The sequence below is a fragment of the Malus domestica genome, chromosome 11 (genome assembly GCF_042453785.1).
Source record: "Malus domestica chromosome 11, GDT2T_hap1".
NCBI lineage: Eukaryota > Viridiplantae > Streptophyta > Magnoliopsida > Rosales > Rosaceae > Malus > Malus domestica.
In genome coordinates, this window is record NC_091671.1 from 8,143,166 (window position 1) to 8,152,735 (window position 9,570).

Below are 9,570 nucleotides of genomic sequence, written 5' to 3' on the forward strand. Positions count from 1 at the left end.
AAGAAAAAAAAAATTAAAAATAAAAAACAATTGCGTTTGCCGGGAGTCGAACCCGGGTCTATTGCTTGGAAGGCAATTATCCTAACCGTTGGACTACAAACGCTTGGTTGTTAAATACGTTTATGTAACTGTTTAATTACGTTTAAAATACATGCAAGTTAAGCACTTCGCACAAAGGAGTTTTTCTATGCACAAATATCTAGAATTCCTTACCCACCGGGGATGGTTTTTAGTAAACTGCAAGCATCGGGTGCTGCAGCTAAAGAAACAATTAAAATGATTAATAGTGTAAAATTATTTTTTAATTGAGATTATGCAAAAGCTAGAAAGTATAGAAGATAGAATCGTTTCCTTGGAAAAATATGTAGCGCATAAAGTGGTAGATAAAAATGTAATTCCTTATCAAGACCGGTTACGAAATGATACAACAGATGTTAGATAGTGTTAAAAGAAGTAATCATAGTAAAAAAGACAGTAAGTATACATAAAGGAAAATTATATTAATGCAGTGCTTTGAAAGAGCAGAAGTGTGGTTTAAGAAGCTTGACGTATAAAATGTTATATGGATCATTGATGATGTGATCAAGATAAATAAGATTGCACTCTTTATTTGGCAAAGGAAGATGGAGGACTTTGCGACATGATTTCAATAAGGGAATTGTTATTTCACTCTAAACAAGTCTTTTCAAACTCTTTCTCTGTAAAAATACGAGCATTATAAGAAGTGCATGATAACTATTCTGAAGATCCGTTTTGTCATGTCTCAAAATATATTTAAGTTATATTGATCTTGTCAAAGTACCAATGATGAAAGAATTCCAAAGTTGAAGCTCAGTGATTCCAAACACCAATAAATTGTACGTGTGAGAGAAAAAGAACAAACTAGTTTACCGTTTCTTTGATTTGATTAAACTAGAGACTCTCATCTGCCTAGCTAAGGCAAGATTTAAAAATGTTGTCTCTCAAAGAAAGGATCCCACTCATGTTCCTCCACAGTCCCAAACAAATTGTACTTCCAACTCACTTTCTCTACGTAATCGAAGCTTGTGTTCTTCCCTTCTCTCATGTCCTTCCTAATTGTTTCCACTCTCTCAAGAACCCCTTTAACCGCAATGTCGAATGCATCCTCCAGCGTCTCCAATCTAGAGCCTGGATCGGCGTATATCACTCTCGGAATTAGCTTCACAACCTCCTCTCTCATGTCGTAAACTTTCTGCCTCAGAATGTTATTGAGTGTCCTCTCAATGCTCACCTTCCCTTTCTTTATGTCGAATGCCGGTATGAGGACTTAGTATTTGGTGTAGTCCTTGGGGAGATGCCATAGGTATTGAACGTACGCGGACCCTGGGTGGAAGAACACAGGAATGCAGCCTGCGAGGATTGAATCGAAGATTGATCTTCGGGTTAGAGAGTCCCCGGGAGGCTGCAGGCAGAAGACGGAGCCTTGGAACATTTTCATGACAAAAATCGGCTTGTGGCACTTGTCCGGACCGGATGTGCATTCTAGGAGCTTGCATTTTCTCCTTGCTGCCCTGCATTGGTCTATGATTTCGTTGCGGATTGAGTTTTGGAGATTAGGTCTAGGGCCTCCAGCGAAGGAGAACAATATGGGCCGCTTCTGCTTCCTCATTCGGTTCTGCCATTGGAACACCTCAATGTCTTTTGAAGGGTGGAAGTACGTTGGATATGGTATGGCAAAGTCATTGCTGTTCCAAGGGCTGGATTCCATTGCCAACATTGTCATGTTTTTCGATTCGGGCAAGAGCATAAGCTTCGTTCCCCACTCCGAATCCTTGTCAGTCCATCTCCGAAAATCCCAAGTAATTCTTCCTGCCACCATAAAATGATCTCTCCCCCACATTTTCTTCCACTCTGGTTTTTCCCTCAGCCATTTCGCAATCTCAAGCGAGCCAGAATCTCTCATGGAAATGCTCGGTCCCCAAAGGTAGCGTGCGACGTCTAGGCCAGCGTAATAAGGTACGAAAATGGCTGAAGCTAGGGATGAGTTTTTTGTCAAACAATTTGTAGCAAACCAACCAGTGTTTGAGTAAACTTTTTCAAAATTCGAAAGATGGGGACCAAGACCAAAGTTTGATGCGAGCTCACACATGTCAGTCCAATTGCTAAGCGAACCACATTTCTTCAACAAGTCCTTGTTAAGCTTGCTAGGGATGTCATGAACATAAATGTATTTACCTAATCATGATTCAGAAACGGATTCCGAATCCGATTCAACCCTTTTAACCACATGTTCTTCTGGCTCAACGGCATCATCCCCTTTCTCGGATTGAGCTTTATTTTCGCACAGATCGCGTGCTTGATCATTTCTGTCACGAGGCTCTGATTCCTTCTTAGAAAGGTGCCCAAATTTTTCAAAGCCATGTTCTGTGATTCCGAAAACATCTTTCGTTCTCAGATTAAAATCCCCACCACTTCGGTCATTGAAAACAATGTTCATATGAGCATCATCTCTAGATTTTCTGCTACTACTTTCATTGATTTCTTCGGGCAGAGAAACCGAGTCAACGAGATTATCAGACTCACTAGCAACATCGAAAGAAATGTTGATATTGTGATTACCTAACAATGCAATCAGGCTCTTTCCTACCATGAACTGCGAGTGGTATACACAAAGCAATAGAAACCAGATAAGGAATGAGGCACATACAAACCAGTATTGATTGCGGCACGCTGAAAACGTCACGAAATGCCTTCCCATGGTGTCACGAAAGGCCCTCGTTCGTAACCTTCTCCGATAAGCCGTCGTAATTGTCTACCTTGTGTAAATCTTGGATCAATGAGGATTAAGAAAACTCTATGGAACAGTGTGACAGGTGCAAGAAACGGAACCAACCCATGTGAGAAAAAAAGAGGAATATCAGAAGATTAATGGTGTTTTTGATTAAAAGATGAATATTTAGTGTGGAATTAGATGCATTTAGAAGCAAGAAAATGAAATGCATGGGGTTTGAAAAGGCTTGTATGTGTTTCTGCAGAAAAAATTGATGTCCGGATTGTTTGGAAAGTGGATCGGAAGAGAGAAATATTGAGATCTAATTGGGGACGTTGCTAAGCAATTATACATGACTCGATCACTTTCAGTAGCAATGCCTTTTCCTTTTGTCACATGCTACCACTGGCCGTTGGATCAAAACCTTGAACTTGATGGGTTATTTCTAAAATGATTATTAGTTTTTGCTACTAACAATTCAGAAAATGTCATTATGTACTCTTTTAAATTAGTGCTGATAGGGGTGGGCATTGAGTTGGTTCGTTGGGTTAGACTTCAACCCTAGGGATGGGCGTTGGGTGGGTTGGTCATGTTAGACTTGAACCCTAGGAGGCGGGCATTGGGTGGGTTGGTCTGGTTAGACTTCAACCATTTGATCAACCCAATAGGCTTGAGTTGGTATTATTGGAACTAATTTCAACTCAAGAAAATGGGCAAACCAACCCAACCCAAACTATTCTAAGGCAGGTTGGATTGGGCGAGTTCCACAAGTTGGAATTATTTTCTTTCCTTCTTATTCCTAAAGTGAGTATGAATAACAAAAAGAGTCTAAAATACATGTCATATTAACTTTAAATCATGTGAATTTAGTGTTATAGAATCATTACTTGTTACTTGATATTTAAATTCATTACTGAAATAAAGTAGAAACAAACAAGTGTGGTTATATGTATATGTATATGTATATGTATATATGTTTAAGAATTGTTGATATTTTGGTGGGGCAGTTTCAACGGGTTAATAATACTTCAACCCAACCTACTTGGTGAACGGGTGGTCGGATTGTGTGGTCGGAATTTTACTCAAAAATAAATATATGAAGTTTACAACCTAGCCCAACTCAACCGAATAGCCCAACCCAACCAAATTCGGTTGAGTTGGTCGGTAAAGCCATTGAAGCGCCACCCTAAGATGCAATACTAATACATACTCTTAGGGCGTGTTTACGTATCCGTAATCGGAATGAGAATGTGGAATTGAATTCCGATTACGGAGTATTCTGGTGTTTACTAAATATGGAGGAATAAAAAAAGCAGTGGGGGCCACACAAATTTTAGAATTCAATTCCTTGTATTGGTGGAATTGGATTCCCTAGATATAGGTGGTAATCCAATTCCTCCTTGTTTGGGCAATGGGAATGATAGTTTTGTTCCCTTTATGCCCTCACTTACTTTTTTTATTTCCAAGACTATCATTTATAAACCTATTAAAGTACATAAAATATTTGATTTGGGACAAGGGCATTTTAGTAATCATACTGATTTATATTCCGATTCTGCTGAATTAATAAACAATTTTATGAAATTGTATTCCGATTCCAAAACATTTAAGTAAACAATTTCAACAGGAATCCGATTTTGACTTCTCCTTATTCCAACTCCTCCTCAATTCAATTCATCCTCAATTCAATTCCTCCTATTTTCATTATCGTTACGTAAACGCGTAATTATTGTGTTGAATTTTAGTGCACGTTGAAATTGTAATGCATATTGTTACTACTCAATAAAAAACACATTTTCTTGGAAACCATTATATTTTAGTGAAAATCACTTCAAACTTAATATTTTAGCAAAATTACTTGGTTCAACAATATGTTTAGCGTTTAGTTAGTTCATCATTGGGCCTCTGTAGATTCATCAATATGACCAATTTTTCGAGAAAATTTAGTGTGTGCGAAATTAAAAAGCATATGTGCTTATCATTATCCCCAAATAAATTATCATAAAATACACCAAACCGAATTAATTGGTCCTAGTTTTGGTTTGGTCGGTCTAAATTCAACACAACGTGAACGAGTTTGAATTTATAACGGGTCACATGTAAATTTGGTATAATTTTTTTTAGGGTAAAAGACTGTTTACCACCCTCATGTTTCGTAGTTTTCAACATTTAGTATATCAAGTTTTTTTCGTCTCAGAGTCATACCTAAAGTGTAAATTTTGGGACAGTCTCATACATCTGTTAGTCAAACTGTTAGTTCTCCCGTTAAGTGATGACGTGGCACCCTGATTGGACGCCACGTGTCATTAAAAAATAAAAAAAATATTTAAATAAAAATAATATTAAAAAATATTTAAATAATAAAATAATAAAAAAATATTTTCTTTTTCCGTCTTCTCTTCTTCTTCTTCTTCTTTTCTTCTTCTTCTTCTTCTTCTTCTTCTTCTGGGTTCGGTTCTCTCTCTTTTTTTTTTCTTTTTTTTTACTTCTTCCTCCTCCTTCTCCTTCTTCTTCCTTCTCCTTCCTCCTCCTTCTTCTTCTTCCTTCTCCTTCCTCCTCATTCTTCTTCTCCTTCTTCTTCCTTCTTAAGAAGGAAGGAGGAGAAGGAAAAAAACAGAAAAAAAAAAAAAAAAACCGAACCTAGAAAAGAAAAAGGAAGAAGAAGGAGAAGAAGAATGAGGAGGAAGGAGAAGGAAGAAGAAGAAGGAGAAGAAGAAGGAGGGGGAAGGAGAAGGAAGAAGAAGGAGGAGGAAGAAGGAAAAAAAAAAAAAAAAAAGGAGAAACCGAACCCAGAAGAAGAAGAAGGAGAAGAAGGAGGAAAGAGAAGGAAGAAGAAGGAGAAAGAGGAGGAAGAAGAAGAAGAAGAAAAAAAAAAAAGAGAGAAACCGAACCCAGAAGAAGAAGAAGAAGGAGAAGAAGAAGGAGAAGGAGGAGGAGGAAGAAGAAAAAAAAAAAAAAAAAAAAAAAAAAACTGAACCCAGAAGAAGAAGAGGAAAAAGAAAAAAAAAAGAAGAAGAAGAGAAGAAGAAAAAATTTTTTTTTTATTATTATTTTAATATTTTATTATTTAAATATTTTTTAATATTATTTTTATTTAAATAAATTTTTTATTTTTTTAATGACACGTGGCGTCCAATCAGAGCGCCACGTCATCACTTAACGGGAGAACTAACAGTTTGACTAACAGATGTATGAGACTGTCCCAAAATTTACACTTTAGGTATGACTCTGGGACGAAAAAAACTTGATGTACTAAATGTTGAAAACCACGAAACATGATGGTGGTAAACAGTCTTTTACCCTTTTTTTTAATACAACAATATATTTACACTAAGAAATGAAGAAGTATAACACTAAATTATATTACTAAGTAACAAATTTAATATGATTTTAGAATACTACAGGACACTTGCCCATCCATTTAGATCCGGCATTACCCAAATTTTTATGGCTCACCCCAACATTCCCCACTTGTATGACGGTTGCTAAGCAGTTTTTGGACATACACAAACCCCCCATAAGGTAATTTTAATGTGGCGATTTCCCCTCTTTTGCAATCAGTTTTGTTACAACACCTGCTGCTCTAGCTAATTGTCCACCCCTTCCAAGTGTGATTTCTATGTTATGTATGGCCATGCCTAAGAGCATATCTGTTGAAGTAGATTCTTATTTTTTGATCAATCAAAACCCCTTCCCAAACTGTACAAGCTTCTTCCGAAGCGTACGACTTTCTGAATGTAGATGATGATATCTATACAAATGGATCTTATATATATGTCGTATAATTCTTATATAGATATCATATAATAAAGTACCACATAAGCGGATATACAGGAATCAAAATATGTGATCGATTTCTAGGTTTCATCTGAAACCTAATTGGTTACTTCTAATTACATAAATCAATAGTTCAAACCACACTCAAAGATAGTCCAGGAGGATCTAGTTACAGGAGAACCAGGAACGGAGAACTTTCCTCCCTTTTCTACCTGACTCTTTAGCCTTAAGAATGTTGGTTTTAACTTTTAAGAATGAGTGATTGTTAGAAAATAATATCAAAATGGTTAATAACTGAATAGTCAATGTTTTTATATTTAAACTTTTACAATGACCAGCCAACATTTAATTTTAGGGAACTGTAACGAAAAATTCCCGGTACTGTTCACTTTAACGAAAAACCACATTTTTACACTAAAAAGTCAATCATGGTACTATTCACTTTACCCTTTATTTTATCATTATCGTTAAAACTCAAGCACAAGAAAAACTAGTTAATCAAAGAAGGTGACTGAAAAACCAGCATGCATCAACATTAATCCAAACAATTAAAACCACCACATATACTACAATATAAATCTAGCTACAACATGCCACTTGGACTACGGTCTAAGGTTCTAAAATACGCTAGGCGTTGATTGGGCGGCAAGCTAGAGCCTAGCGCCTAGGCGGCTAGGCGGACTAGGTGGATTTAAGTAAATCTATTATATTTTGTGTAAATAAGTGTTTGTTTATACTTTAAATATATATAATTTCATCATAACCTACAAAATAGAATGACATATATATTATGAAGTATTGGAACATAATGAAAACATGGGAATAAGGATACAATGTGTGTTCATTTAAGTATGCAACAAGTTTCTTACAATTTATGGAAAAAAATAAAATGCAAAATGAAAGTTATCTATTTTTTGTCTAAGTGAGTCACGACCTAGGCGTGTTTGGGCGGGCTAGGCGGGTGCCTAGGCGGACGCCTCAGCAGGTCTAGGCACCCTTTCTTAATTTTCAAACACCTAGGCATTAATCGGGGCCTAGGCGGAGCTAGGCAGGGATTTTTAGAACAATGCTACGATCTAGTGGTATTCATTTTCACTTGTAAGTGAGAGGTCTCAAGTCCGATTCTCGCCAAAGGAGAGTTTGAACCACATTATTGTTAGCCCATTGTAAGGTTAAGACCACCCCTTCTCATAGATAATATTGCTTGTTTAAAAAAAAAATCTAGCTAAAACCTATGCTGGCACTTCTGTTTTTTCTTCTTCCTTCAATTTGTTTTAACCTGCAATTCTGTGCTTTTTCTTCTTCTTTAACCTGCAGATGTTTAACCTAAGGTGGATATATGTCTTAATCTGCAGACAGAAACAAAGGATAAAATGATGGGAGTTTTAACAAAACACTTCCGGTACTGTTCACTTTTAACGAAAAACCACATTTATACATTTTCTTGGTACTATTCACTATACCTTTAAAAATGACTTTTCATTAAAAAGAAGTTTTTTTGGATTTTTCGTTAGTTTTTCTTAAAATTTATGCCAAACGAAGTCTTCAACTCCAAGTACTTGTTTGGCAACGTGGTTTTGATTATTCCTAAACTTTCCTCGTTTGGTAGGGCAAGTAATTGCGTGTAGGGCAAATAATAGCGTGATTGGAAGGTTTTGGACTTTGCTTTTACTAATGCGTTTTCTTAAAGTTTTCCATTTCCTTCTTTCTTCATAATTATTCAATTAATCAAAATTTTGTGAAAAATAATTATGTTGCTAATGATTTAGCTCATTTGGATTTATCATGCAGTTTGTGTTCAGTCTTTTTTAGCAAACTCCTTATTCTTGTCGTTGATTGCTAGTTGCAGACATAGCTGGAGTCTTGTGCCTCGTGATATTCTTACGTTTTTTTTTTTTGGAAGCTTATGCCTCGTTGTAAACCGGAACAAAAAATAAATTCAATTAATCAAAATTTTGTTCAAGTAGTAGAACCACCTTAAAACCAAGAATCAATTTCTATTTCCAAACAACTTTGGATAATTTTGGAATTTCTCAATCGACGAGTCATGAACTTATTACCGAATGAGAAGGTTTGCGTCATGTAATGAAATTAGTATGTAGGGTAAAAGACTGTGTTACCACCCTCATGTTTCGTGGTTTTCAACATTTAGTACATCAAGTTTTTTTCGTCCCAGAGTCATACATCTGTTAGTCAAATTGTTAGTTCTCCCGTTAAGTGATGACGTGGCGCCCTAATTGGACGCCACGTGTCATTAAAAAAATAAAAAATTTATTTAAATAAAAATAATATTAAATAATATTTAAATAATAAAATATTTTTTTTTCCTTCTTCTCTTCTTCTTCTTCTTCTTTTTCTTCTTCTTCTTCTTCTTCTTCTTCTTCTTCTTCTTCTGGGTTCGGTTCTCTCTTTTTTTTTTTCTTTTTTTTTTTTTTCTTCTTCCTCCTCCTTCTCCTTCTTCTTCCTTCTCCTTCCTCCTCCTTCTTCTTCTTCCTTCTCCTTCCTCCTCATTCTTCTTCTCCTTCTTCTTCCTTCTTAAGAAGGAAGGAGGAGAAGGAAAAAAACAGAAAAAAAAAAAAAAAAAACCGAACCCAGAAAAGAAGAGGAAGAAGAAGGAAGAAGAAGGAGAAGAAGAATGAGGAGGAAGGAGAAGGAAGAAGAAGAAGGAGAAGAAGAAGGAGGAGGAAGGAGAAGGAAGAAGAAGGAGAAGGAGGAGGAAGAAGGAAAAAAAAAAAAAAAAAAAGAGAAACCGAACCCAAAAGAAGAAGAAGAAGAAAAAAAAAAAAAAAGAGAAACCGAACCCAGAAGAAGAAGAAAAAGGAGAAGAAGGAGGAGGAAGGAGAAGGAAGAAAAAGAAGGAGGAGGAGGAAGAAGGAAAAAAAAAAAAAAGAAATCGAACCCAGAAGAAGAAGAAGATGAAAAAAAAAAAAAGAAGAAGAGAAGAAGAAATTTTTTTTTTTTATTATTTTAATATTTATTTAAATAATTTTTAATATTATTTTTATTTAAATACATTTTTTATTTTTTAATGACACGTGGCGTCCAATCAGGGCGCCACGTCA

General features: G+C 35.9%; 1 non-coding gene and 1 pseudogene across 1 annotated transcript; both read right to left on the bottom strand.

The window, feature by feature from the left end:
- Positions 1-31: 31 nt before the first annotated feature.
- Positions 32-103, bottom strand: TRNAG-UCC (transfer RNA glycine (anticodon UCC)). Its single transcript has one exon. It is a non-coding gene; the product is annotated as a tRNA-Gly (tRNA).
- Positions 104-768: 665 nt separating this feature from the next.
- On the bottom strand, positions 769-2,719 carry LOC103422823 (probable xyloglucan galactosyltransferase GT11; annotated as a pseudogene).
- Between the last annotated feature and the right edge of the window lie 6,851 nt (positions 2,720-9,570).